The following is a 7,619-nucleotide window of genomic DNA, read 5'->3' on the forward strand; positions in this document are numbered from 1 at the left end:
AAAAGGAAATAAGAGTACGAATCGGTATATGATAAAAGTTTGTAGGAAATAAGGAAGAGCGAATAATTTAGAGTCGCTTACCACGAGGCGATTCTGTCTAAAGGAGAAAATCCTCATATTGCGCGAGCAGCGTCTCTACTTTTAGGTGCAGCAGGAATTTCCGAATGCGCCATTCGCGTGATATTTTAATACTTTATACCTCACCGTCCTTGCGAGTAAATCTCTGCCATGATAAGACCCGTCAGGAATTTCACCCCCGCGGAACATCCGCCGTTTATAAGAAATGTTTTCGAAGTTTATGAGGGCGACGCAAAGTTCTGGTATGGGGCGAACCTAAAGCCTTCACCCTTCTCCCTTTTCTCTCTCCTTTTTTTATTCCCCTTTTTAAATAAAAGCAACGCCGATAAAAGAAAAACGCCGTGTCGCAAAACTGACAATAAAATGACGTCGTCTTTGGAATATCGTCGAAAAATGCGATGAAAAATTTTCCGTCAAAAATTTGCATTAACAATACAGCGTGCGTTATAACTCTGTGTATCATTATACGATCACACGTGATATTCAATCTAAACTCAAAATAAATTATTTTTTAAGAAATTAGGTAAGATTACGAATAATTATAATAATTTAAATATCGTGTAATTTACATACTATTTGATTAAACAAAATGGTTTAAAAACATTTAATATGATTTATAGTAGACCAAAATAAATGTAAAAGATTGTTAAAAATAACAATTAAAGTCTTAACGTTTTGCTTTTAATTAACATAAAATATATCATTATTATTTTTAACAATCTTTTACATTTATTCTGGCCTACTATAAATCATATTAAATGTTTTTAAAACATTTTGTTTAATTAATAGGATGTAAATTACACATATATAAATTATTATATGATATATTTTGTGTTAATTAAAAGCGAAATGTTAAGACTTTACAAATTCCTCTTCAGTCACAATACAAAAATAATTATCCACAATATAAATACACGTATCTCAAGATTCTATTGACAATTGAATTCTTTGTGGCTTTTTCGGGAATTAATTAAAATAAAAGTTGATAAAATAATTATAACGTCAATGTACGCATTTTAAGATCATATAGATAATTGAAGATATGTTGAGAATGGTAATCGGAACAGTGTGCAAACACAAATCTTTTCTGTTTAACGTCTTCTAATTGTAATCAAAGTTTTAGTACAAATCTTTTACAAATGATGAGAGAAAAAGGGGGTAATATAGCTTCCATTTTCATTTTATTGAATAACTTTGTTAATAATCAATATTTTATATTGAAACTTGAACAGTTACATTTGTCAAAGTGTTGTTTAACAGATTTCAGGCTTAAAGTAATGAAATATTTATCACTTAGGACGTAATTTATAAAAAAGTGACGCATAATCGGTGAAAGAAAAAAAGTGATTAGCAATATGGCTAGTCCAAATATAAATTACTTAAAAAATTGGTTTAGTTTGAAAAACATGCAATGCTTTGTTACAAAATTATTATGTTTTTAATCTTCCATCAAATTAGAATTTTCCTGCGTTTAAAAACATTAAAGATATTATTAGGCATATAATTTTATTCTTATTTAGTATATATTAAGCAACAAGCATAAAATAATATTTCTAATGTTTCTGAACACAACTTTCTAGAGTGACATTTTATATTGCAGAAATATTTTCCTTAGAAAGCCATATTAATAAAATACCATGTTACTGTTTAACTTTGTATATCCAAAATGTGTACAACCGAATAAAAAGTTAAGTAACAAAAAGTCACTCAAGTGTTCATACGGGTAATAATACACTCAAGTTTAGAAACAATGAGGATGTATGTATAATTAAGTGCTAAAATCCATCTAGAACAAGTTTGAAATGTTTAAAAGTAAAAATGCCTCAACAATTGTTAGCTACTATGTATTGGCATATTAGCGCCACTAGAAAACGACGAGCTACTAAACGAATAATTCCATAAGCACTTGTTAAGATAGTGGTAATTTCCATGGTAACCATAAAATCTACTTTTCCCCTACTATATCATTTATATTTTACATTTTTCATAATAGTTTTTTCTGGACAAATAATCTCTTTTAACGATCGGAAATTGTTGTTTTAGAAATTCGGGCTCGTATTTAAAACGCGCTTTTATAAAAATAACGATCTTTGTCGCACGTTAGATGTAAAACAAGGATAGAATGACAAAAAAATGCGTTCACATCTTTATAAACGTGTTGAATACGGATCTAGAACTTTCTACATAAAAATATAAAAGGTTCGAAATGCGTAGTTTGTGAATAATAGTTACGATGTCGACGCTTTCCATGACATTGCGAAACAAGAGCTTTGTGTACGCTTATGGTCTTGACTGTAATTCTATGGTTACAATTCTGAGTTGCTCCGGCTAACACGATGTCCAATCTGAACATTGTGACGTCATGAATTTAGACGCGGGCTAGAATTAACTGTCTTCCGTATCAGACGATGTTACTCCGAACAATACATGCACGATGAATGCATCTCGCGCGAGATGATTCTACGTCGACGGTTTCTCCAAATTGCGTCCTTGTGTGAAAAAATGTTACACAAGGTGGTAAAACACAATCATGAACATTTTCATGATTTTTAATAACTTTTTTAATTTATTTATTGTTTTTATCAAGTTTTCTTTTGATGTAATCCTACTAATAGATTTTTAATAATCGTCAAAACTGGAAAGTGTTATTGATCAATTCTTGAAGAAATTCTCTCGAAACCTGTTTTGAAGCATGTTTGAAACTTGCCATATCTTTAACTTATTTCCCTCTTCACACAGCTTCTGTTTGAAACAACATAAATAGCTTCAACATGATCCTCCGAGGTTGCATCTAGAGACTTTGAAATCCAGTTTAGTTTAGAAATGAATTTAATTTTATATCGTATGAATTCCAAAATCGTCGTTTTCAAAATGTATAACAGAATCTTGCTATCGTGCAAAGCCATGTCTGCTATTGAATCTGATTTATTTTAAAAGTACCTTTTTGCTTACAGTCCAATGTTTTAAAATTTATAATTCTCGACATGTGAAAGAGGAAAACAATAGGCATGAGCATCGACATTAAGTGAATACTCACCATTACAATTCTTGGACAGCATATTAGTTTACACTAATAAAAAAAAACGACAATACTAATTTTAAAAATGTATAAATTTCATCGATAGCGCAAACAACAAAAAAGTTATTAAGAAATCAAAAGTATTTATAATTTTTTTTGTCATTCTCTTTAGAATAAAGATAGATTATATGGAATAGGTAATGTGAAATATTAATTAAAAAAGGGATATTTTTTTTTTTTTTTAAACACTGTGTTCAAGTAATAATCACTGGAAGCTGTTATAATTGTTGCAAAACATTCTATAACGAATAAACCTTGTGCAGCAACTACTTTCCTCGATACAAGTACTTATTTATTTTTATTACTTCTGGAAATAACACAACATTGTTTTCTGTTTTTCTCCCAGCTTAAAGTAAAGCCTTTAATACGTACATTTCATAAATGCTGTCAACAATGTTATATAAATAATGTTTTGTTTTATAAAGTTTCCATATTTTTAATTTCTTAAATATACAGTGATTTTTATTTTATGTAAATTATATGTCAATTTAAGTTACTTAAACACAAAAGTATGAACATTTTTATTTTTGTTGTAATAAATAATAATATTTATTTTGAATGGTAATGTTTATTTTATAATTTTTATATAATAAATAAATAAGATTTAATTTTTATTGCCCATTTGTGCAATAATGTTATTTTATTTGTTATGTGCTGTTGTATTGTAAAGATTTAAATTGTGTTTAACTATATTTCGACAAGTTTACATTTTAAAATCTTAATATTTATATTAATTTAAATTAAAGTAATTTTTATTAAAAAATGGATATATATATATTACCTGCCTTTACTTCATAGTAATTTCTTTTTAATCTGCACAAATCATTCGTTACGTAAATAAAATAAATTTTATTAATATTCATTCAAAGATATTTTCTAACAAATAGAAAAAATTTAATCAAATTAATTTCAGCAATTTTGGACTCATAGTTTCACAAATTGACACAATATGAGAAAAGTTTTGAAGTCTCAGTTTTTTTGTTCGGATTTTTATTATAGTTTCTCTTTTTATCTGTGACTGGAAATCATTTTATTGACCACTCTAAAACCGGTGACAAGAAATTTTTAACATATCGGACTTCCATACATTCTCGCTTGAAAACGAAGAACAGTTAAATATAAAAAGAATTCATTGGACAAAATTATTTTAATTACAAGACCACAGTCACAGTACTTTTTAACTTTATTTATTCTTCAATTTTATAATTATTTTTAACGAAAGCACATGGACCGCATTGTATTTATTAATTATTTATTTTTTACTATTTATTTATTTATAATTTATTTATTTATTTAACTATTTATTCACATTTAATTGCGTGTTTATATCAAAAATTTGGATCTAAGGCTCATATAGGATTTTTGTGATTTGCAATGATAACCGTGTTATTAGCATGAAAAATTGTTAGACATATTATCATAGTTAATTTATTGAAATGCACTAGTTTTTCAATTCACTGATGAAGGCTCTGTGCAACAAGAAACGCGTTTGATTAATTCATGTACTCGTAACTAATTTTTTTTTTGTTTTTATAATTTATGATATGATAAAAGTTTAATTATGATATTATAGATGTCAATTCTCTAATTGCATTTTTCGGAATAATTCGCTCGCTAAAAGCCTAATTATTTTTGTTTACTGTAATGTCAGGAAATTTACAACCTCAAACTCGAAAAGTCAATTTAAAATTTGTCATAGGTAAAATTGCCAAGTTCTCTCCAACATTTTTTCGTTCTTAATATATAATAAAAATTTTCTGTTGGCTATTTAGCGACGCAACTATACATGAAACAGAAAGAGAAAGTGATCTATGTTTAATTTCAAGTTATCTCTGTTGAGGTCTAAAATAGAAACAGAAGCTAGTAGAAGGGAACAGGAAGTCGACGAATGGAAACCCGAGAAAAGATTACAAATTCATAATTTTACAAAATGAATTCTTATCGATTTTATTTTAATTCACCTTGCACGCGGACGTACCTATATCTAGTTCGTGCAGAACGGCGGTCGTAATGTCGACTCGACGACGTTGCAGATTTCTTGCAGGAGTCAGGTGCGGAGCGTCGGACGTGATGTGGTGCGTGTCGATGAACCTACACCCATCCTCCAGGTAAAGTCAGCAGACGCGGCCGAATGCAAAGTGCATCGTTGCATAACGCGGAATCGCGCGTGCGACGTTTCTTTCGCGATACATGGAGAAGCCAAAGAAAAAAAAAAAAATATATATATATATATATCAACATACCTAGAGTGTGCAATAAAACACGCGTATATACATGTCTTGTTCTTCTTAATTATTCCGCGGGAGGAATTGTTGATTTCCACGATAGGAACGACGAAAAGACTGCTTCTCCTTTTGTCCGCGGCGTTGTTTCTACGTTTTTCAATTAGTTATCTCCTCGGCATCGCGGAGCGACGGCCTGCGGGGCAGTTTTATGACTCTACGGTTATCGACGGTTAAATAGAATTCGCGGCATACCGGCCGTGCCGTGTGTTATGCCCGGGTCGAAATAGCTCGAATAAGCGGTAGGGCATAAAGAGCGGGATAATTGTCAATTTCATCGCGAACGAGACTCCGCATGCCGCGCATTAAAATAAGATAAGCTCGCCGCGCGCTTCATTCTCTCCCTCGACCGTTTTCCTTTTTTCCCAACCATTAAAGCTCTCTCCGTTCCGTTAGGAAACGCGCTGTCGGCGCGGCACGGCGGCTTTGGGGATTACGCCTTTGGTGGAATTTTTATTATCATCTCGTTGTGTGTGCCGCGTGAGTTTGCGACAAGGGAAATGCGATGATACGCGCGAATATCAGGAAAACTAGCCTTTTATCGTCGAGCACAATGCAATCGCGACGTATCGCGTATTTCCGATATCCAGAAGGGTCAGAGCAAGCGTAGCTTAATACATACGTCGAAATGGAGAATGCCAGCGTCGAGAAAATCGATTCGACCAGCATATCGGAACAAATGACTTTTATTCTTATCGAGTTGCGACATCAGGCATTTGATTGTGTAATATGTCATACGACTTGGTGAAAATGTTAAAAATGAGCAAATTCACTAAGTGTCGACCAATAAAATTATAAGTTATTATTTTATATAAATTATTCTGAATAAATTTGCTGACTTTTGTAATTTTCGCAAAATTGTATTATACACAATCGAACCCCTGAAAGGAGAAACGGCCCTCATGCAAATTTACATATACATAATGATCTGCAATGGATGCAATTGGCATTATTATCAAATTCCTTATCTCTCTCAAACTATTCAACAAGACATTAAGACATTAAGACAGTTCTGTTTTGTTGGTTTCGAAGAAAAATGTATTTTCAAGAATTTTTTTATAGAAAAATGTTAAAGCAATTAAGATTCAATACTTGTAGAAATGCTTAATGGTTTTTGTACATTGTGATGGTATTTCTTTTCATTGTTGCAAAATATCCAATGGATGGCATGTAGATAGCTTTAAAGTGAAAACTGTAGATTCTCCCTTTGCGGAAGGCATTGCAAGCCTCTGATTGATCTAAAATATAAAAGCAACAATTTTTTATCTCTTAGTTTAAATATTTTAGCAATAACATAGTCACACAAAAAAAGTGTTATGTTCGAGAGATTAGACCCATGTATCCCTATGTATTTTGAGGCTCTGAAACCGAATATAACTTCAGAATTGCGCCATCAGATCAGGATTTTTTTACCGGGTTGAATAGTGTGTAATTTTAAGAATTGTTTGGTAATTTTTTAAGGGTAAAAAAAAATCCTGATCTGATCGCAGTTCTGAGGTCATACTCGGTTTCAGAGCCTCAAAATACATAGAAATACATGCATCTAATCTCTCGGACATAACACGTGTTGTGTGGCTGTGTAATTATTATTAGCATAAGACAGTGATTCGTGTAATAGAGAAAAATGTAGTAGAGAGATGTTATAGGCCATGTAAATATTATGTCCACTCATATTATCTCCGTTAAGAGATGACGAATTCTAGTAATTACTTACGAAATTATTTGTTTAGTAGTCTGCTGTTACGCAGTGATGCTAATATGCCAATACATAATATCAATATTTGTTATAATTTTTACTTTTGGATATTTCGAAACTTTTCAAAGTACGTTTTAACATTTAATTACATATATTTCGTGATTTTTTTTTTATTTGAGCGTATTATCACACGAATGTATGTACGTATACTCAAGTGTTTTTTGTTATTTTGCTTTTTATTCAGTTGTACAGACATATTTCAACTTAAATGAAGTTAAACAATAACATGGGACAATTTTGCTAATGTGGATTCTTTTACCGACATCCCTAACAGGTCTATTACGACCTTTTTTTTAAAGTTTTTATCAAAATATTTATTTATAATAAGTTGATTATTCAAAATAGAAGAGAAGAGGGTATTATGGCTACTATGGACATTACGGCTATCTCTATTATCTCTATTATTAGGTGACAAATTTTAATA

This window comes from Solenopsis invicta, chromosome 1, assembly GCF_016802725.1.
Source record: "Solenopsis invicta isolate M01_SB chromosome 1, UNIL_Sinv_3.0, whole genome shotgun sequence".
NCBI classification, from domain to species: Eukaryota; Metazoa; Arthropoda; class Insecta; order Hymenoptera; family Formicidae; genus Solenopsis; species Solenopsis invicta.